This window comes from Psittacula echo (assembly GCF_963264785.1).
Source record: "Psittacula echo genome assembly, chromosome: 5".
NCBI classification, from domain to species: Eukaryota; Metazoa; Chordata; class Aves; order Psittaciformes; family Psittacidae; genus Psittacula; species Psittacula echo.
Genome location: NC_137739.1, coordinates 24,886,481 through 24,909,764, shown reverse-complemented (window position 1 = coordinate 24,909,764; position 23,284 = coordinate 24,886,481). Strand labels below are relative to the sequence as shown.

Sequence of the window (23,284 nt, the reverse complement as noted above, 5' to 3'; positions counted from 1 at the left end):
TAATCCCCTTTGAACCAAAGCAGTTTGACTCCATAAACAGGAGAAACAAGAAAATTAGGTAGAACTTAATGCTGGTTTAAGTCTTTACCTGCAAAATTGCAGGACTGTTTGTAGAAGCTGTCCCGTGCACCTTTCTCCTTTGGCCTTTGTTAAGTATTTGTTAAGCACAAACACTCAACAGCTTAAAAGGCAAGAACTATATTGTTAACAGAAATAACTGGCTCTTCACTTAGCAATGAAAAGGTTGCGTGACTGCAGTTCCACTTATAAAATATTTCCTTTCAAATTAGTAAAAAAGTATCTATAATTCTATACCATAGGGAAAACATACTGAAGTATAGAAAGCGACAGAATTTTATTGTTTTATAACTGCATTTAAAACCAAAGTAGAAATGTGACTAAACAGCATTTTCTCTAGTTTCTGCATCTCTGAATAGCCATAAATCTTTTCTCTCGGCTCATTTAACTGACCTCCCTTGATTAGGGGAAACAGCAGACTCCACGCAAGCTAAACTGGAACAACAAAATTCTCCAAACCCTTCAGTACATATTTCTGGTTGGGCTTTTTCTAAATCCTCAAATTACTTTTTGTGTGTGAAACAGTTTTTGAAGACCACTTAACAAGTGCAATCATATTAGATATAGAAATTAATGTGAACTAAACTTACTGACAAAGTCTACACACCCTAAGTTAAGCACCTACAGACCTAAAGCACCTTTTAAGGGAAATTTTGCTACTTATCTCTTGAAAAAATTAATACTCAACCACAAAATCCCTTTGGATAAAAAAGAAATTCAAAGGCAATGAAGACAGACACAAACATTTTTCAAGAAACAGTTTTTAGAGAACATAAATAAAGGCTTTTTAATGGAAATCCTATCATAAAAAAACCTGAATATTTATGAGAAGAATAATAATACAACTCTAATGTGGTTATGAGTGCAAGTTATGATCCTTTCAAATATTTAGGTTGTCACGATTTAATTTCTTTGTTCTATACCTTCATGTTTCCTACACCTATGCTCTAAAAGCAGAACTTTCCTATAATATTTCACAAAGAAAAAAACCTGAGTTGGCTCATCATCCAATATTAAATTGCACCACTCATACAAAGAAATACAGAATGACACAGATTATTTTTTTAAGCAGAAGACAAAATTCTACTACAGAGTATCATGATATTCATATTATATAAATGCTCCCACTATTTAATTAAGGATTCCGATTTATCTTCTGCCATAAACCCAAAGTATATTCACTGAAACCAATTTATAAGCACAAAACTGAAACAGTCAAAAAAGTATGGGTATTTTTTAAAAGACAACTAACCACAAGAATTTAACTAGGTTCTGAAAATACTTACATACATTAAAAATTCCAAGTACTGATAACATACTTTGCCTATAAGCTCTGACATTATCGCTGTTGGTCAGATTCAGAAAACCTCCTCTCATGCCAGAGGCTCCATTCAGTATGGGTTTTTTTTGCACTGTACTGTTACTTCTGCTAACCTTGTAAAAAACCAGTACTAGCTATTAAGTGGGCTATTAAACTAATTAGAAAAATTTGTGTTCTCTCTCCTAAATGAAAATTACTAACATAAAAGTGTAATTGTTAACTCTGAATCTAGCAAAACTTAACATGAAATCTACAAAACATGCAAATCCTCTTAAATTACTATTAAAATTTCCAAAAAAATGTCTCATATTCATTGACTTCCGCTCAAGTTATTTCCACTTAATCCTTACCCGAAGTAAGGTACATGAGCAATAAACAGACATTTCACTTTCATCTGCCATTTCTGTAGATAAAACCCTTCAGGAAAATGTGAAACAACAGTAGAAAATTAAAACCACCTTTTTGTTTCTTGCTTAGGATTAATCCATTTGGAAATGTGGTCACACCAGTCTCAAGTGTCAATTAGGACTGCACTTATTCTGCAACAACATAAAACAATCAAAACCAAAATTACATCATAATTCCTCTTGCAAAAAGTGAGTTTAATCGACAGGAGTAACATCTTCTGCGTTGGGTTTGGTTGTCTCACCTGTCCTCACACACACCTATCTGCCTCTGCTTTCACTAATTTCAACCTTGATAAATTTTAAGCTTGGTAAACCCCTTATACATAATGAATATTAATGAACCATACAGCAGATCTTATAAATAAAAATAAATGCTAGTAGTGCAATAAGTGCTAGTAGAAAGACGAATAGAAAGGACAAAGCTCATTTTACCATGATATAGCGACAAGCTCTCAATATTGCGACAGCATCAAAAAGTTTCAGTTAAGAATTCATGCAAGCATTCACTTTGAATAAACACATGCTCACCAAATTATACTGTCCTTTCTGGAAGAACCAATACAAACCAACCAAACCTTTAAGCAACAGCAGAAAATTGTAACGTTGATCTTTAAACTGGGAGCATTACACAAAAGAGGATACAGCTCTGATTTGAGCAAAAGTGACTGCAGGAGTGAATACACAGCACTGGAACAAATACTGCATCACCAGCATTAACAGAATAGGCCGAAGCGGTTTTGGCCTCCTAGAAAACCTAATTAAGGCTACATTAAGTATATTTTGATATATTTCTGTAAGGTAGCCCTTCCATGGAAAATCTCTGAACTGCACAGATACACATGCCTGAACTAGCAAGCAAGCACTCATACAGATGCCTCACAATTTACCTGTTCCACTCAAAAGCAACACTTTGCACCTAGAACCTAAATAAATAAACAAAATCACCTTAAGTTGTCAAATAATTTTATTATTAACAACCATTTTGGAGCATTGATCACATTTTCAATAACCCACTTTACTATACTGCTTCGTAATATGGTTTTTATACATTCCATTCATCTTTCATGCCTTAAATAAAAGATGTTTCAGTTTTTCTTCCTTCTTCTCTTTTGTCTAGTAGTTTTTAATCAAATAAAATTAAATGACATTTTATCCTCCTGGTCCTATAAATACCGGAAAAGATTATTACATGAATTCCTCCTGCAGTGACTCACCATTCCATAGTTAAGTTACGATAGCCCCATCAGAGTTCCCCTTGAGAATTTTCTAATCAGTTTGTGACTGTGCGTTTTAGAAACCATTTCGCTCCTTCATGACATACAAACAGAAACAAACAAAAACTTTATAGTCTTCATTTTACAACTAGCTCTAAGATCGAGATACAAAAAGTTCATCTTCCTCATTTTTGTGTACGAGACTTTTCACTGACAAGCTACTGCCTAATAAATACCTTTTAGGTACTTCATTTTACTATGACTTAAGTAATTTGTAATTCTACCTGTGATTATGTTCCACAGCTAAAAAGGTTACTCCACCATACCTGGTAGCCTTTGCAATTATTTTTCCTTCACTATGTAGCAAAAAGAGATTGCAGAACTTATACAAAATTGTAACTCAAACATGATGCAAATTGAAACTAAAGGAGACTTACTTTAAAAACATGTAAATCACCAGTTTTGTCATTAGTGCCAGTAATTTCTAGTCTCTGCTTGCTTTCTTTATTAAATACAAGAACTTTGCCATGTTCTTAAAGTGATATGATCCTTTAATGTGCAACTTTAGTTTCTGCTACTAACCTTAATTCTTTCAAGCACTTGATGGTGGTCAGCTGATCTGTCACTAAACATTTTTTTCTTTCTCTTGCAACCCTGACATAGCCTCAAACAGCTCTGTGACAAACTGTACAGAAATCTCAATATTCAAGACATACTGAGTTGGAATATAGTACATGAAGGAGCATGCAAAACAGTCTTCTATCACAGGTCTTTTCCACCATAGCCCATATGGTGGAAAGACAGACTTCTGTTTACCTTTTGGTCTAGACAAACTTTGTCTCAGCTTCTGCATGCTTATACAACACCCAAAGATCATTATTATGTGATTATTAATTCAATTATTAAAGATCATTATGCTGTGATTATCTAATACACATAAAGCATTCCCCATGGCTCTTTCCAACAGACAACATTAATTCCTTCTAAAAACCAAGAGCCTGTTATGCCCTAAAAACTACCTCGGACTGCATTATTTTTTCTTCAACCTCCACTTCTTCTATTAAAAACCCCCAAAGGATATTGTTAATGACCATCCTCTTGGCCTTCAGCAAGTGCGATCACCTGAAACACCTTAATCCCAAATTCGCTAAGGAAAAAAAAAAAAAAAAACCACCAAAAAACCCACCAAAACTTATCAACCCCAAATCAATCTTCCTGGGAAAATGCAGTTCCTTCCTCCAGCCCCATTTCTCACTTCCTCCAAATACTTAACACACACTCACAGAATGGACAACTGTACAGTTAATTCCCCTCGGATGCTCTTGAATCACATTGTTGGTGTTTTTCACTTCTTGCATAAAGAAATCTTTAAGTGGCAATCATTCAAGTATAGCAGGATAATGTACTGAGCACAACATTTTGCAGTACCCTTCAGAGCACATTTGTTGGAGTATTCTCTTCACAAATTAAATGTCCGTCAGACCCATCAAACACACCATGAGGAAATCACTTAGAATGCAATGAAGACAGCTATCATGCCAGTCAAACAGAACAGCAAGCAGCCATGGAAAGAAAAACTGGTACTACATATATTACAATGCATGATCTCTATACAATATAGAAGCAACTCACCTTGTAATTTGCAATATATGTACCAAAAATTGTTCAAATTTACTTTTAAGAGGAAAATGTTACTCGGTAGTAACCCAAATTAAGGGAGAATCCTACCCAGTCACCTCTTTCAGCTATTAGGAGATACTCCCTGACTTGCAAAAGAGCAAGCCAAGAGTCATGCTGATCCTGGAATAGAAAACAATGTGAATGTAAAGTTTACAATACAAGCAGAAGAAAAATTAGCTTTGAAAAACTACAAACTTGGGACAGTACCTTACCAATATTATACATGAATACTATTTTAAGTGTTACATCCCCAATGGAGGGCTTCCCACCCAAAACTGAGCTTCACAAATGATAAACTAGAATCACATAACTTTCCTGTGGGAGTTAAAGAAAAGAAATATATCCAAAAACCCTGCTGCCACGGCAGAGAACACAACTTGTCCCAACAGCCCCTCACCCTCCACGTTCAGTCTTCCAGAATAAAAGTCAGGAGCTAGAGAGAATAACAATTATTAAATCAGCATCTTTTCAGTGCTAGCATAATATATTTGCTTTGAAAGTAAATGGTACTCTCTGCACTTTTTTACAGGCTTGAAAAAAAATATCACCAGAATGCCTGTTTATTTGAAACAAACTTTATAAAGAAAAAGGGAAGAACAACTATCCAGCACCCAAACTATGCCTTCTACCTTTTCAACTCATTAGAAGAACAGAAAATGCCTTGTATCTACTGATGAAGAAAGAAAAATAATACAGAGAAAGACTCATGCAATTGAGGCATCAAACATCAAAATAACAATCCTTCTTGGCCTACTGTTATACTGGGTATTCTAACAATAAGTTCATAAAAATAAATGGCTATGGAATTAGAGCAATAGCATATTTTGATGTTACTAAAGCCACCATCCACAAGCGTATTCCAAGCCAATCATGACTAGGTCATGGCACTTCTCTCTTTGCTCTCACTGATCTTTCTTAGTGGGATGACAAGCCAGTATTTGTCACAATAATGTAGTTTCTATATTTGAAATATGTGCTAGTGTTTTCTTGTAAATGCAGAGGTCAAACTACTAGTACGCTTGTATTTTGAACAGAGATGTTTGTTAAGACTAACAATATTTCATTTCTCACTGCATCACCAGGCACTGTTGGTAGGTATCAAAGTACTTTTATTTCTATCTATTCCATCGCTTGGTGGAAAAAAAAATCCCAGGAGCAAAAAAGTAGTATCATAAACAAAATAATCAACACATTGCAAGATGGTTTTTGCTTCTTCATTCTCCTGGTGTTTCTATGATGATTCATGCTCTTTAAACTTGTCTGAATTTCCTTGTTATTCACAACAGAAATTGCTCATTGTCACAACACAACTTATTTTCCACCCTGCTGTATTTTTAAAATATCAGCTCTAAGTGCATTGAAGTATAAATATACCTGATCTCTTGTTCAAACATCTTGACTTTGCCACAGCTTACCATCTGAATACACTATAATACAACTATTTCATATACATGTAAGGAGAATAACAAACTGAGTTGAAGTGGCGAGCAGTGACAAGGAATTCTATAGGAATCATTTGCTAGGAATGCTTTTTCTTAAAGGAATAGTTGATCTGCTGTGTGCTTTTATTTCCATATTTTTCACAACTAATCACTGCCAAGGTAGGAATTAATACATACACTTAAAAAATAACTACTGGAGTACATACAGGCTATTGTTTGGATACATATTTTAAGGTCCACAGTAGGAAAAGGCAAAATCTCTTCTCAATTCTTTAGACTTTTCCTTCCTTTCTGCAAAGCTCAAAATTCACCAGCTCAAAATTGAAAACTAATGCTGACTGCTGCCCTTTGTTAATACCAACTTCACTGAAGCTACAGTTTCAATAAACAAACAGAAAATTAATCAGAAGTACAAAAGAGATGCTAAGGAGGAAAACTATATACATACCTAAATGTATTTCCTCCCAACTTCCAAAAGTAGGGACTCTGTTCTACCACAACACAACACAGAACTTACACTTCCTACAGAAGAGGATGGGATTCGCCACAGAGACTGCAAATCCTATTCCAGCCAATAGGCTTAACCAGGAATGCCCAAGATCCTAAATGGGCTTCTCTTAGGAGACAGCAGGAAACACTGCTTTAAGGAGGCAACCTTCTCAAAACCACATCCACCCTCTATAGAGAATAATAACACATTAAGGTTGGTATGTATGGAATGAATGGAAATCTCACGTGTGAACAGATCTATTCTGATCCCCACAGACTATCACTAAGAACACCGCCAGTAAATACTAGCTGCATGAAGAACTAAGATTTGAAAAAATTAGTATTTAACAAAACTCACTAATGTTAGAACTGTTCTGCTTTGCAGTCTCCTTTCCAGATAGTAGTAGTAATTGATGAGAACAAATAAATATGGTTCATCATCTTCCAACTCATTTTCTGAACTTCAATAAAAGACCAATTATTACTTCAGTGTATGAGCAAGTATTTTTCCTCCCAAAATACATTTGATCAGTATGACACAAGACAGGAGAAAAGGTTCTGTTGCTCTCAAATCTATGATACTGACCAGAATTAAGTTACAAACATTTCATACAGGCCTTTCTAACAGCAGTTCTGACATTCTTTGGTATACAATAAAAAAGTATCAGCACTTGTACATTGTTGAGGTTTTTCTTCAATTACACTTTCTAATTCAACAAAATGTTTTACAGTAAGAGATTACTGTGAAGGTCCTTATAAAAACCAGAAATTTATGGTCATATTCAAGTGCCTTAATTTTAAAGTAATTGTACAAGTGAGTCAAGAAACAGAAATCTATTCAGAAAAGAAAAAACAATTCTATCCCACTAGAAATAAACTTCCCATGTTGCAAAGTGCAGCAACATAGTACATACTATTTTTCTGTTCCTAAAATTATAATTAATTTCTTTTTGAATACTCCTTTTAATGCACAGGAGAAACAGCCTTTACAGATTACCCTTCCCATTGGTACATGCATACTAATGAACAGGAAAATATATATATATTTAATAATTTTATATAATGCATAGTCCTAGCTTTCTAATCAATAAAGATTACACTAATTCATTTTGTCCAAATTAAAACTTAAGTTAAACCCCTTTTGTTTTGCAAATATTAAACTATGTATGTACATGCATTCTACGCTGCATTAACAAAAATTAACTCAGGTGGCAGAAGCTGGACAAGCACCTGCCATGGAGCTCTAAAGGTCAGCTTTCCCTCATGCCTTAACATGGCAAGGAGATAGCTCCATATAAACCAGTTAAGCTATTACTGGAACCAACACAGTGTATTCCCACACTACCAAAACCACATTATACATATTCCAAGTTATGGAATGTGATTTTTAATTAACAGAAAAGATAATTATTCTGAGATAAAATTATGTTCCAACTATGATGCTTTCATAAGAAACTGAATGGATGGAAACAAAATTTGTTCTGTGTAGCTATTCTAGATGAATGCAGAACAGTCTAGGTTTGGTTGTTTTTCTTCACACCAATATCTGATCCAAACCTTATTTGCTGCTGAAATTGTTCACCAACAGAAGGACATAAACAGTACATTTCTCTTACCTTCTTCCTCCATGTCTCCTTCTTAGCATGCACAATTCAAGCCTATGAACATAATTTCCACAAACTGTTGATTTTTAATCAAATTATGGCAGTGCAAATATTATCCCATACAATTCTCAAAACAATCATCTTAAAAATACCGGCTTGGTATGCCAAATACAGTAATGGAAAGGGCAAACTTACCATATTTTTGTATTTCTTTGGAATTTTTACATTACAGGAAAAAACCAACAAAAAACCAAAACAAACCATTTCACCTGAACACTTACATATTTAATATTCGCACTTCTCATAGCACTTGCCTTTAATCCACTAAATATATTCTGACAATATTTTTTTATGCTAAAGCAAACAACCATTGTGTCATCTTCTTTCACACATGGACTGTGACCCTTCTCAAAGAAATTTTAAGATAAGCATCTGCAAAGAACAGCAAAACTACCATGAGCCTACAAGATATTATTTGAGGTACACACAGAAAACTGTTCTGCAGCTTATCATGTTCAAAGTCACATGTCAACATCTACTGGAGTTATTTTGACAGATCATGTTTATGACCAAGTATAATGAAAAAATTAGATTTAGGACTGTCTTTCCTAACCACATGTGCTGAACAACACAGTCCAGAAAATGGTAACAACCAGCAGGAAGCAAAACTTTCATTTTGTAAGAATTTAGAAGGCACTATTGAGGTATAACTTTGCCAGAGTCAAAAAGGAAGTAATTTCACATCTCTTACATAAGAGTTCATTTCAGGTATTACTTTGCATTTTAACCTATTCTTACAATTATTTATGAACAAATTACAATGATCACTGCATGCAGCAAAAAAAAGAATATAGTTTAAAAGGAGCTTTGAATGGTTTGCCTTAGGTCACTGTTTTAGTGTCACATATTTACATAATAAAAAAAAATGAAAAATGTTTCTTTAAAAACTTGTTTACAAACAAAGAAACAAAGTTATTAATTGCAATGCCTTGTAAATTTGCACATGGATAAAGTCAGTTGCACCATCTCAGTTACACAGAACAATTCAAAATGTCAGCATTGACTTTGGAACTTCTTATTATGGTAACAAACAATCTATTCAAAAGACACTAATGGAAGTGGGATCACTTTTCATCTGAAAGACATATGGAGTCTTTTTCCTGTCAACTGAAGTTCATGGCTGCACTCAATTTACAACTCTGATCAGACTAACATGCTTAAAGTCCTACAACATGTAATAATCTCACAAATGCTCTCTCATCATTAGATAATAATTATGTAGCTTTGTAGCATTACAAATAATAATCTCGTAACAGTTCTTCTGTAATTGTGCCATTATATGAAAATAACTTTGTGCAAATATATGCTCAATTTTGTTTTGAGCTTAACACAGGAAAAAAAAAAAAATAAAAGAGAAAACACACAAACAAACTCTAAGAAAACCCCATGGCATTCTCCAGCAGAAAAAAAATCTCCTTGAAACATTATGTATTTTTATTGTTCACCTTTGGCTGAAGTGCAACCACAAGGCCATAAGTTACGCTTAGCTACTAATTCAACTGCATTATGAATGGAAGTTGTTGCTGTTGTTATGAAGAGTAATCTACTTTCAACATCAAAAAATATACTCATTCAAACTCTATCACTACTTTTCTCTTCATAGTATTTTTCCATATAATATTCCCTACTGGTTAATTCATGGATATTTCAAGAAAAGTTACATGTTATCCGATATATTATTATTCTAGAAAAGAAGGTCAGAAGGCAGTGATCTGAGAAGAATCTCCCATTTGGTTTTGACATTTTTCATACAATAAGCTTATTAACATTTTTTCCAGTAACTAACTCAGCAAGTTCTCTCCTTCGCTGAGCTAGTCCTTAATTTCACTCTTCATAACTCAGATCTGAATATATTAAAAAGAGGTTTCTGAAACTCACCATCCAAAGGTTAATACTTTAATTATATATACAGAAACCCAAAGTAACATGGCATTTGTGATCTGTTAGGAAACATTAGCTCCCAAACATCATGAAGCACTACGTTTTCTACAAACTATGTAAACAGAAGTTCAATTTCATAAGAAAGGTATGAGAAAAAAAAACAATGCAAAAAAAACCCCAACCATAATATTTTGCATCCTCCCTCTCAAGACAGATCCACACTACTACCCTGTTGGATAAAACTGGAAACACATGATGCTTATTTACATACTCTGAACAATGTTACAGAATCATAGAGTGGCCTTCAACTAGACCACACTGCTCCAAGCCCCATCCAGCCTGGCCTTGAACACTCACAGAATTGAAGTCTTAGTCATAGTATGCAAAGGCCACAGTGTCGTCCTTTGGCCCCTTCATTTGTCATTACCAGTTATTTCAGTTGTTCAAAACTGACATGCTCTGGGGTGGTTTTTTATTTTTTAGCAGTCCCCATGGAACTGGGCAGAAGCAAGTCAATATGATTAACAGAACTGATTTTGTTCTTTAGGATACTGAAGCTCAGCTGACTCGCAAATTAAACATATACTCCACAGCTATTTCTCTTTAATTTTTCAAAAAGAAAAAAGTGTATAAAGCAAAATCAGGTTATTCATATTTCCATATTTCACCAGAATTAATAGACAACATTGTCCTCCAGCTGCAGTGTGCTATGTGTTTTTTCTCAAAGACAGCAGTGCTTAAGAACTGTGGGTTTGGGGCACGTTCAGTAAAACATGACATATTACCAGCTTTCCTTCTGATATTAGCGAACCCAGGCTTTGTTACTTCAGCTCTAGGATCAGTATTTCTTTGAAAAGGTCAGGCCTGCCAACTATCTGCTTCCTGCTCAGGATATGAACCGTTCAGGACAAAGCTGGAAAGGAATGCAATGCAGAGTTGCCAAAGGTACCCTGTAATTTAGATTCTTTTCTACTTGCAGATTGTTCAGTTGATAAGCAGAATAAATCATTAGAAGCAGAGTTTGAGCAGCTGTGTGAAGATTTATACCCTTATCACACCAGTTCACCTCAACTTATGAAGCACCATTTGCTTCCATAACACAGGCAAGTCAAACACCATGCTGATAATGCCTCATTTAGATATTGCAAGAATGTAGGCTAAGTGTTATCAAAAGGGATATTCCACTTAGAAGCACAGACCACTGCAGAGGATGCACTGTCAAGCGACTGTCTGTAGCAACAAAACACTGTGCTGTAGGCTAGCATACCCTAAAAGCCACATGAATCCAGGCATCTCCAGACCTTGGCTGATGCTATGTACCTTGCACTGGACACTAATTAGGTCTGCTAATATTATGATGTAGTAAAAGATTTCACATGCCACGATATAATACTATTTTTGCATATGTCATTTTTGTATTGTGTTGATCAACCAGACCTTGTTCCAGCCATTTCAAGATTTACTAGTATCCAAACAGATCACATAAATGGCTATATGAATACAGACTTACCAGCAATCACGTTCAGGGATTAGACCATCAGCCTTGTTTACAATGCTTTTTAGAAAGAGAAATGTGCTGGCTCAAATTCCTACTTTATATTACAGCAATATTTGCAGTATGGCAACAACAATATTAGTAAAGTTTATCCTTACAATTCATGAAAACAGTCATTGCTAAACAGAGGTAAGCTTCTGCTCGCTTCAGTCTTACAACTGACAGCCTAAAGCCAATAAAAGTATTTTCTATAAATCACTTGGTTCCAACACATTTCAGTGTCCTTTCTAGAAATCTTACATTACTTTTAGCAGAAATAATTTCTGCCTGAAGAGGGAAAAGGTCAAATGTGAAGCAGCAAGGGAAGATGAGACACTGCTATTGAGAACGCAGGTTACATTAGTCATCTTTTCATGAACTTAATACAGTATTTTGGTAACAGGGTAGAATTCAGCCATGCTTTCACGAAATATTGAAAAATATTCACAAATAGTTGATTCAATTTTTTATTTTGCATTCAAATATCTCAGAGTTATTTACAATGAGAGATTTTTTAAAAAATACTTTTGTAATTTTGTAAGATGTTTTACAGCAATTGTTTTCCATACTGTGAAAAATCCCTATGGAGTTACTTACCAAGTAAGTGGCTATCTTACTGTAGCTAAACATAGCTGCTCTAAACCAACCAACAAACACCAAACATTTTTCAGTAATTAGAAACGCAGTGCTACTAAACTTCATAGAGCAGAGAAGATTTAATGACCTCCAACACACCGTAACTGGAGATGCTCATATTCTTGTTTAGTATGCAGGTACAATACACTAATACATAATTAAAGAACAGGCAGTTACTGATTTATATTTATGTGAGATCAGCTTTACAAAAAGGAACATACTTCAGACTCACAGGCAATTAAAACCAGATTAATTTCCTACCACATATATGATTGCAAACTCGTAGTGAGAACAGTAAGACTTATCATTTACTTTAATACTCTTTGTTACATCAATACAGCAATCAAAACATAATACAGACCCTGAGAAAAATCCTGTCATTCACCACCGGTGAAAATAATTAGCATAAAAACATTGTAGAACTATACTGTTTTCACATAATTCATTTATTACAGAAGGCACCCACTCTGCCCTTCAGAGCATATAATCGAACACCAGGAACTTCCAACACCTTGTAGAAGCTCTTCATGCAACTGGTTCAATAGTAGTGTAAGAAATCTTAATCAGCAACATGTAATTATAGTAATAAAACATGTTTAAAGTGTTGACATAAGTGACTGAAAAAACATGCATCCACAATGTAGTCTGAACAAGTGTCTCTTTACTTCCTTTTTAAGGCAAAAAACATTCTCAGTTGTGCATTTTAATATAACATGCCATGCTGGAAATGACTGAATACAATGTCATGACTAAATAAAGCAAATTCTCTTTTTGGGGAGGTATTATTTTTAAAGACAACATGTTCAGCTGTCAATTCCAAAAAGAATAGAGGAGTGCATTAAGAACATAATAAACTATATTTTACATTGAAGTTGTTAAACTACTGCATGCATTTAAACATAAAAGTATAGCCAGCCAAAAGCTGGAAGAGGCAGCATACCAAATTCTTCTCTTTCTGACAACACTCTCTGTTTACAAAGTAAGTACTACCTGTGGCAGCATGTTACAAAATGAGGAGCTGGTTTGGCTTACCTCTCTTAGCTCTCATTGGCTAAAAAAAAGCAGCACAGATAGATCACGTCTAACTTTACCTAGATTGTTGTATGTAACAGTAGCTGAATCAACCAGTTCTAATATAGCATTAGTTTGAAACACAAATGGGAGCAATGCTACTCAAAATTCTGCTCTCCATGTAAAAAAATGTTTTATATATCCCTGCAAATACACAGAAAATAGAGAGCTTTTATCACGAGAAGACAGACTGCAAATACAGGAAGCTTTCTTGCTCCCCTTTGTCTATTATTTATTGCCTGCAAACAAATTGGTTTACTCAGTTTTGCTATAATCACGCTTGTATGCCATGATCATTTATTAGAGGCCAAAGCAATTACCATTAGCACAGCTCATTTGCTTTATGAACTGTACACACATACAATACAGATCCTTTGAAAAGAACTTCTTATCTAACAAGACAAGATCAAACGAGTGTGACAACAGTAAGAAAGGCCATACAGATAACAGTAACAATTCCATGTAATTACATAGATTAGTAGTCATCTCCCTCTGAGCAAAGCAATTAACCACATGTTTATCTTGAGACATAGTTTCATTTACCTCCAAAAGACTATTTACTGATTTAACATTATGAGCATCGCCTAGAGTGCTTAGCTGGCTCCACATCAACATGCACAACTAGATGGGGCTGTTAGTTTCACAATTGCTAGCTTCATCCTGCATTCCCATCCAAAAGTTAGTTGCACAAGAAAAAAAAACTTAAAAAGCAATTATAACTTTGAATCCTCTCTTCCCCAAGCAGAACCTGAGCCACCAAAACCTCTCCTTAGATCTAACTCTCTGCACATTCCATCCTGTTGAGCTCCTCAAGACATCAACACATAGTTAACTACCCTTTTCCTACTGCCTGCTGTTGCATACACAAGCTTGCACTGTCCTGTATATAGCAAATCTGATAATAAGGTGCCAATACACCAGAGCAGCAGAGTTACAGAGGAGGGTGGCAGCACAAATTGGAACTACCAACATCTCAGAAACTGTACCAAAATTCACCAAAAAAAAAAGGCAAATTCAAGTACTATTGGTAAAATGGGAGTCACAAAAATCACATAGGTACAGTTGAACAACAATAAAGGCAGATTAGAACTTTAATGAAGGTTCATTTATTAAACCCCATCCAACTCCTAATATCTCAGCTGTTTGAGCTTTTCTAAGAGCAATGCAAAAGTCAGAAGTGTTCGTCACTACAGCACACAATCATGACTGTCAATTTATATGTGAAACTCATTTCCATAAGAAGAATGCATAGGTCCACTTTTCTTAGCAAGATAGTATTTTATACCCATTCTGGGGAATAGTTCCTTTAAGGAAGCTGGAAAATAATCTAGTCCTGAAACACTGAGGACTGGTATTACATCCACAAGGATCTGAAGTATACACTTCACTGAGTACATTTTGACAAAGAAATTTCTGACACTTCAGATAACCCCATTAATCAGCATTTTCTGTTAAAAGTAAAAATTTGGCAAAAATGTCTGTGTCAGATTTTAAAATACCACTAACCTATTTCAATAGGTTAAATTTAAAAATATCCTATTTCAAAAAGAAAGCAAGGGATTTTTTTCTATTCTCCAATCCCATTCTGCTTCCTACAAGAAATCTGAAGTATACATTTCACAACAGAGAACAGTTTGAAGGTTGATTTTAATATGATGCCTGCCTTATTGACATTTTCTGCAGAAAGCATTAAAATGTTTAATTTATAATGTGCAATAAAGACTGAAGGACCTACCTCCTGTTGCTATATTAAGCAGTCCTCAAGTTTAGAATGGCATCAACTGGTGAATAACAGGAAGAAAACTGGACCAAGTCCCATTATCAGCATTCTTTACAGGACACACCATGGAAGGGAGGTAGCCAGTCAGTATCACAGGTATGTCTACACTACGAAGAATTACTGGTAATTCTGCTCAAGAAATAATGTCACACTACCAAAACATTTATACCCCATATCACCCGAAACTCTTAAAGTTACTTTCTACAGCATCAGTGATCAGAAATTTCATTCTTAAGTAGCTGCACAATAGCCGCTCAAGTCAGAACAGAACAGATAGATTTCATCCTACTTTATCTATCTGCTACACTCTATCTGCCTCTATTCTATCTGGATAAGAAACTACAAATTTCCTCTAGAAAACCCAATCAATTTGGTACATCTTCTATTGAAAAACAAAACAAAACAAAAAACCCAAAAAAACCCCAGGGAAAATAACTAATTTTGAAACTTCCGTAAGAACAAAGACCTCAAATTTCCACACTCCAGTAACACAGAAAATGTGCCTCACTTAGATGAAGAGAAGGCACTTATAGACACTGCAAACTGAAGTATCCTGTGTGGGACACAGCAGTAAAGTCTGTGAAGTAACAGGTAAGCACAAATACATTCTCCCAGCTAAGAATATAAAAGGTCAAAACACGACATCTCAAAACATAACTACAATGTAAGCCTGTTGAACTCCTAAAATATCACCGCATACAGAATCTTAGCACAAACAGGTTAACACACACACAAAAAAATCTTCACACCACACAACTTGTAATCACCACCAAACAAAACTGAGATACTGAAAGCAGTGAATGCTATCCTGGGTTCAGTCATTTTCTTCCTTCTTAGCAGCTGGTGCAGGGCTGTGGTTTTGACTTTCAGTCTGGGAACAGCGCTGGTAACACCGATGTTTTTAGTTGTTGCTCAGTAATGTTTACTCCAACCAAGGACTTTTCTGTCTCATGCTCTGCCAGGGAGGAGGGGAAGTCAGGAAGAAGCAGAGACAGGACACCTGACCCAAACTAACCAAAGGGGTATTCCATACCACAGCACGTCATGCCCACTATATAAACTGGGGGCAGTTACCCGCAGCGGCTAGACTGCTGCTCACGTCAGGCTGGGTATCGGTCAGCAGGTGGTGAGCGGTTGTTTTCTCTTCCCTTGTTATTTCCCTTATCATTATTATTATTGGTGGTAGCAGTAGTGATTTGTGTTATACCTTAGTTATTAAACTGTTCTTATCTCAACCCATGGAATTTACATTCTTTCCATTCTCCCCACCCATCCCTCCGGGAGCTGGGGGAGGAAGAACAGGGGGAGTGATCGAGCAGCTGAGTGGTTCTGAGTTACCAGCTGGGCTTAAACCATACCAGTTCTTTTTGTGGTGCCCAACGTGGGGCACGAAGGGTTGCGATAACAACAGACATGACCAGACTGTGTCTAATCATATTTGTGATAAGCATTCATTGTTTCGGATTAATAGTCACTCATCACAAGGCTGACTTATTTGTTCTCAGAGTTGTTGTGCTTGATCTCAGAGTTTCAGCATGTTGTACCTTACTTACAGCTGTTATTTGCTGTCTTAGTGTTTATCAGCTGGGGGCCTTGGGCTAAGGTTCTTGTTCCGCTGTACTTTATGGTAATGACTTGTAATATAATAGACTCATTGGTCACTACCTCTATACTATGGGAGGTATATAATGGAAGTGTTTAGCAATTACACATCTTTTTCTCCCTCCTCGGGTGGTCAATCTGTGAAGGAGACATTCCCTTACCTTCCCAGCTCCCCCACCAGACTATTTACAGCATCATTTGAGAGTTCTGAAGTTTGTGAATGGCCTTTGAACACCCTTGAGACCTGCCTGCTGATAGTGATGGGGATCAGCATGTTGGCACACCTACAGAGTATGTTTTACCCAAGGACATTTCATTTGATCTCGAAAGTTAAGCAGAGTTGGGTCTGGGTCTTGTCTAGGGTTAGACAACGATACAGGAGGACCAAGAGATTTTCCCCGAGGCTGAACAGTCATGAGTGGCAGGGTGTGTGGGATAGTATGGGCAAGTATCTAGGCCAGTGGGCTTCTCCAGTGCTTTGGAACTTCACCACTAAACAAGTGCAAAACCCAGAAAATATAGTAAAACACTTAAATGAGGTGTGGCGTCATTCTGGTCATATCAGAGAGGGACAAATCATGGCAACGTGCTGGGTCTTGGCCTATGCTTACAGAGCCCAGTTCAACACTATCCACCTTCAAAGGGAAAAAGATGTCTCTGGATCTGATGGCAAAGCAACAGACAACGCAGCTACTCCAGCTCCAAGCACAGCAGCTACACCAACCCCAGTGACACGTACAGCAGCTACTCGAACTTCAGCTGCAACAGACAGCGCAGCTACCCCAGCAACAAGTACAGCAGCTACACCAACCCCAGTGACAAGTACAGCAGCTACCCAAACCCCAACAGCAACAGACAATGTAGCTGCTGGTGCTACTCGCCCCCCCAAGCACAGTGGCTGCACCAACCCTGACAACAGATACTGCAGACACTCCAAACACAGTGATAGTCACTGCCGCTGAACCAAAGGACCAATGCGTGCCAATATCGGTTGCCCTGTACACAAGGGGAAACGCAAACAAGAGGAGAACAAAGGTGAAGGATGATCATCCCATGAAAGCTGCAGCTTCAGTCTCTGGTGAGCAGGTTCCCAGATGGAGCGGAAGAGCTGATTTTACTCCAGCTCCTGTGATAACGAAGAATAATCCCTTTCAACACGACTTAAGTGTCCAACGTTGTGATGACTGTTAGAGGGACCCTGCCTCCAGCCAGGTGGAGGTAGGGGACAATCAGATTTACTGGACTGTGTGGGTCAGATGGCCTGGCACATCAGTCCTGTAGGGATGATGTGTCAGGCCATCTGGTATACATCTGACATACAGAAGTATAAGACTCTAGCAGATACTGGTGCACAGTGTACCCTGATGCCATCAAGCTGTCAAGGGGTGGAACCCATCTATATTTCTGGAGTGACAGGAGGATCCCAAGAGTTGACTGTACTGGAGGCTGAGATCAGCCTGACTGGGAGGAAGTGGCAAAAGTATCCCATTGTGACTGGTCCAGAGGCTCCATGCATCCTTGGCATAGACTACCTCAGGAGAGGGTACTTCAAAGACCCAAAAGGGTACCGATGGGCTTTTGGTATTGCTGCTTTGGAGACTGAGGAAATTGAGCAGCTGTCCACCTTGCCTGGTCTCTCAGAGGATCCTTCTGTTGTGGGGTTGCTGAAGGTCAAAGAACAAGTGCCAGTTGCGACCACAACAGTGCACTGGCGGCAATATCGCACCAACCGAGACTCCCTGATTCCCATCCATAAGCTCATCCATAGACTGGAGAGCCAAGAAGTGATCAGCACGACCCACTCACCCCTTAATAGCCCCATATGGCCAGTGCGAAAGTCTAACGGAAACTGCAGACTAACAGTAGACTATCGTGGCCTGAATGAAGTCACACCACCATTGAGTGCTGCCGTACCGGACGTGCTAGAACTTCAGTATGAACTGGAGTCAAAGGCAGCCAAGTGGTATGCCATGATTGATATTGCCAATGCATTCTTCTCAATTCCTTTGGCAGCAGAATGCAGGCCACAGTTTGCTTTTACTTGGAGGGGCGTCCAGTACACTTGGAACTGACTGCCCCAGGGTGGAAACACAGCGCTACCATCTGCCATGGACTGATCCAGAATGCACTGGAACAGGGGCAAGCTCCAGAACACCTGCAGTACATTGATGACGTTATTGTGTGGGGCGATACAGCAGAAGAAGCTTTTGAGAAAGGGAAGAAATCCAAATCCTGCTGAAAGCCGGTTTTGCCATAAAACAGAGTAAGGTCAAGGGACCTGCACAGGAGATTCAATTTTTGGGAATAAAATGGTAAGATGGACGTCGCCAGATCCCCACAGATGTGATCAACAAGATAACAGCAATGTCTCCACCAACTAATAAGAAAGAAACACAAGCTTTCTTGGGTGCCGTGGGGTTCTGGAGAATGCACATCCCAAATTACAGTTCGATTGTAAGCCCTCTCTATCATGTGACCCGGAAGAAGAACGATTTTAAATGGGGCCCTGAGCAACAACAAGCCTTTGAGCAAATTAAACGTGAGATAGTTCATGCAGTGGCCCTTGGACCAGTCCGGACTGGGCCAGATGTAAAAAATGTACTGTACACCGCAGCTGGGGAGAATGGTCCTACCTGGAGCCTCTGGCAGAAAGCTCCAGGGGAGACTCGAGGTCAACCCCTCGGCTTTTGGAGTCGGGGATACAAAGGATCTGAGGCCAGCTATACCCCAACTGAGGAAGAGATACTGGCAGCCTATGAAGGGGTTCGAGCTGCTTCGGAGGTGATTGGCACTGAAGCACAGCTCCTCCTGGCACCCAGGTTGCCCGTTCTGGGCTGGATGTTCAAAGGCAGGGTCTCCTCTACACATCATGCAACCGATGCGACATGGAGTAAATGGGCTGCACTAATTACACAACGAGCTCGAATAGGAAATCCCAGTCATCCAGGCATTCTAGAAGTCATCATGGACTGACCAGAGGGCAAAGATTTTGGACGGTCACCAGAGGAGGAGGTGATGCGTGCTGAAGAGGCCCCACCATATAACAGACTGTCAGAAAGTGAAAAGCAGTATGCCTTGTTTACTGATGAGTCCTGTCATATTGTGGGAAAGCATTGGAGATGGAAGGCACCTGTACGGAGTCCTCGATGACAAGCTGCAGAAACTGCTGAAGGAGAGGGTGAATCGAGTCAGTTTGCCGAGGTGAAAGCCATCCAGCTGGCCCTGGACATTGCTGAATGAGAAAAGTGGCCAGTACTTTATCTCTATGCTGACTCATGGATGGTGGCAAATGCCCTGTGGGGGTGGTTGCAGCAATGGAAGCAGAGCAACTGGCAACGCAGAGGTAAACCCATCTGGGCTGCTGCACTGTGGCAAGATATCGCTGCCTGGGTGCAGAACCTGATGGTGAAGGTACACCATGTAGACGCCCATGTACCCAAGAGTTGGGCCACTGAGGAACACCAGAACAACCAACAAGTGGATAAAGCTGCTAAGATTGAAGTGGCTCAGATGGACTTAGATTGGCAACATAAAGGTGACTTATTTTTGGCCCGGTGGGCCCATGACCCTTCAGGCCATCTGCGTAGAGATGGAACATACAGATGGGCTCGTGACTGAGGGGTGGACTTAATGGGCATTATTGCCCAAGTGATTCACGACTGTGAAACGTGTGTTGCAATTAAGCAAGCCAAGTGGTTAAAACCTCTTTGGTATGGAGGACGATGGCTGAAGTACAAGTATGGGGAGGCCTGGCAGACTGACTGTTATCACACTCCCACCAACCCGCCAAGGCAAGCGTCATGTGCTTACCATGGTGGAAGCAACCACTGGATGGCTGGAAACATATGCTGTGCCCCACACCACTGCCCAGAACACTATCCTGGGCCTTAAGAAACAAATATTGGGGCAACACAGCACCCTAGAGAGAATTGAATCAGACAATGGGACTCATTTCCGGAATAACCTTATAGACACTTGGGCCAAAGAGCATGGCATTGAGTGGGTCTATCACATCCCCTACCATGCACCAGCCTCTGGGAAAATCGAACGGTACAATGGGCTGTTAAAAACTACACTGAGAGCAATGGGTGGGGGAACTTTCAAACACTGGGATACACATTCACCAAAGGCGACCTGGTTGGTCAACACCAGAGGATCTGCCAACAGGGCTGGTCCAGCCCAGTCAGAACTTTTACATACTGTAGAGGGGGATAAAGTTCCTGTGGTGCACATAAAGAATTAGCTGGGGAAGACAGTCTGGGTTATTCCTGCTTCAGGTAAATGCAAACCCACTCGTGGGATTGCTTTTGCTCAGGGACCCAGATATACGTGGTGGGTAATGCGGGAAGATAGGAAAGTCCGATATATACCTCAAAGGGATTTGATTTTAGGGGAAAACAACCAATGAACTCAATTGTATGCTGTTGCCTGCTATGTAGCATTTTTATATCCCACCAACTAGATGTCTTCAGGTCACCAGCGACTAGCCCTGATTTCCCTCCAATCATCATCCCAACAAAGAATGAACTTTGACAAAACTAGACAATCTCAGCAGTGACCAGACAAGTTCCACGGTGTCATCAGCAGGCAACAATCCAACACTGCACACTGTCTCTCCTGCTCTGAAAGACTGTTACAAGAGATGGAGCCCGACATCATGGACAGGATGAACTCAGCAGCTTTACAGTGATTGGTCCATGCACTAAGGAATGATATCTCTCTCTTTGTGTGTGTGTGGTTGTATATGTGAGACAAAAGTGATGGCATATTGAAAAATGTAGGATCTGAGCATGATGTGAATGGTATAGAATAAGGGTTGGATACTGTCCTAGGTTCAGCAATAGCAGTCATTTTTCTCCTTCTTAGTAGCTGGTGCAGTGCTGTGGTTTTGATTTTCAGTCTGGGAACAGCGCTGATAACACCGAAGTTTTTAGTTGTTGCTCAGTAATGTTTACTCCAACCAAGGACTTTTCTGTCTCATGCTCTGCCAGGGAGGAGGGGAAGTCAGGAGGAAGCAGAGACAGGACACCTGACCCAAACTAACCAAAGGGGTATTCCATACCACAGCACGTCATGCCCACTATATAAACTGGGGGCAGTTACCCGCAGCGGCTAGACTGCTGCTCACGTCAGGCTGGGTATCGGTCGGCGGATGGTGAGCAGTTGTTTTCTCTTCCCTTGTTATTTCCCTTATCATTATTAGTATTGGTGGTAGCAGTAGTGGTTTGTGCTATGCCTTAGTTACTGGACTGTTCTTATCTCAACCCATGGGATTTACATTCTTTCCATTTTCTCCCCAATCCCTCCGGGAGGGGGGAGGAAGAACGGGGGGAGTGATCAAGCGGCTGCGTGGTTCTGAGTTACTGGCTAGGCTTAAACCACAACAAATGCAATGAGTATTTACACCAAAACTTGTCAACAGAGGAATGCTGTGTTGAATGTCACCAATAAAATTAAGAAACAGAAGACAGACAAAGACATTTACCACGTAAATCTCTTCGAAAAGGAACATAACTTTTAGCCTTTCTGCCTTTCAGCACTAAGAAGTTCATCATGACCCAGCAGCATGCACTTGCAGCCCAGAAACCAAAAGTGTGCTGGGCTGCATCCCCAGAGCATGAGCAGCAGGTTGAGAGAGAGGATCTGTCCCTCTACTGCACTCTGGGGAGACCCCATGCTGCAGTCCTGCATCCAGCTCTGGGGCAACAACACAAGAGGGACATGGAGCTGTTGGAGTGAGTCCAGAGGAGGCCACGGAGATGCTCCAAGGGCTGGAGCAGCTCTGCTCTGGAGACAGGCTGAGAGAGCTGAGCTTGTTCAGCCTGGAGAAGAGAAGGCTCCAGGGAGACCTTAGAGCAGCTTCCAGTGACTAAAGCGGCTACAAGAAACCTGGAGAGGGACTTTTTACAAGGCCATGTAGTGACAGGACAAGGGGGAATGGCTTTAACCTAACAGAGGGGAGATTTAGATTAAGACATTAGGAAGAAGTTCTTTACTGCGAGAGTTGTGAGGCCCTGGCACAGGTTGCCCAGAGAAGCTGTGGCTGCCCCAGCCCTGGCAGTGTTCAAGGCCAGGTTGGACAGGGCTTGGAGCAACCTGGTCTAGTGGAAGGTGTCCCTGTCCGTGGCAGGGGTTGGGACTAGATGAACTTTTAGGTCCCTTCCAACCCAAACCGTTCTATGCTTCTATGAACATTTGCTCCAATTTAACCACAGCCATGAAAATCTAGCAGGTTTCAAAACTGAGATTTAGTGACTGCTTCCAGAAAGAATAGAAAAGGACAACATGTTCCACGTTCCACATAGGCCAGCAGTACTGCAAGCAAACAAACAAATAAATAAATAACCCACTACACACAACACTCCATTTTCATGTTCACTGCTGTACATAGAAGAATATGAACCCATGACAGGAGGTGATCAGCAATTTTCTAGAACGTACGCTATAAGAATCCAGTTGCAATTGAAAAACAAGAGTGACGTTTA

The 23,284-nt window shown here is 39.1% G+C and overlaps 1 protein-coding gene across 4 annotated transcripts in view; it reads right to left on the bottom strand.

Annotated features, from left to right (window-relative positions):
• Positions 1-23,284, bottom strand: part of METTL15 (methyltransferase 15, mitochondrial 12S rRNA N4-cytidine) — a 102,498-nt gene that overhangs the window by 54,824 nt on the left and 24,390 nt on the right. The window lies entirely within an intron of this gene.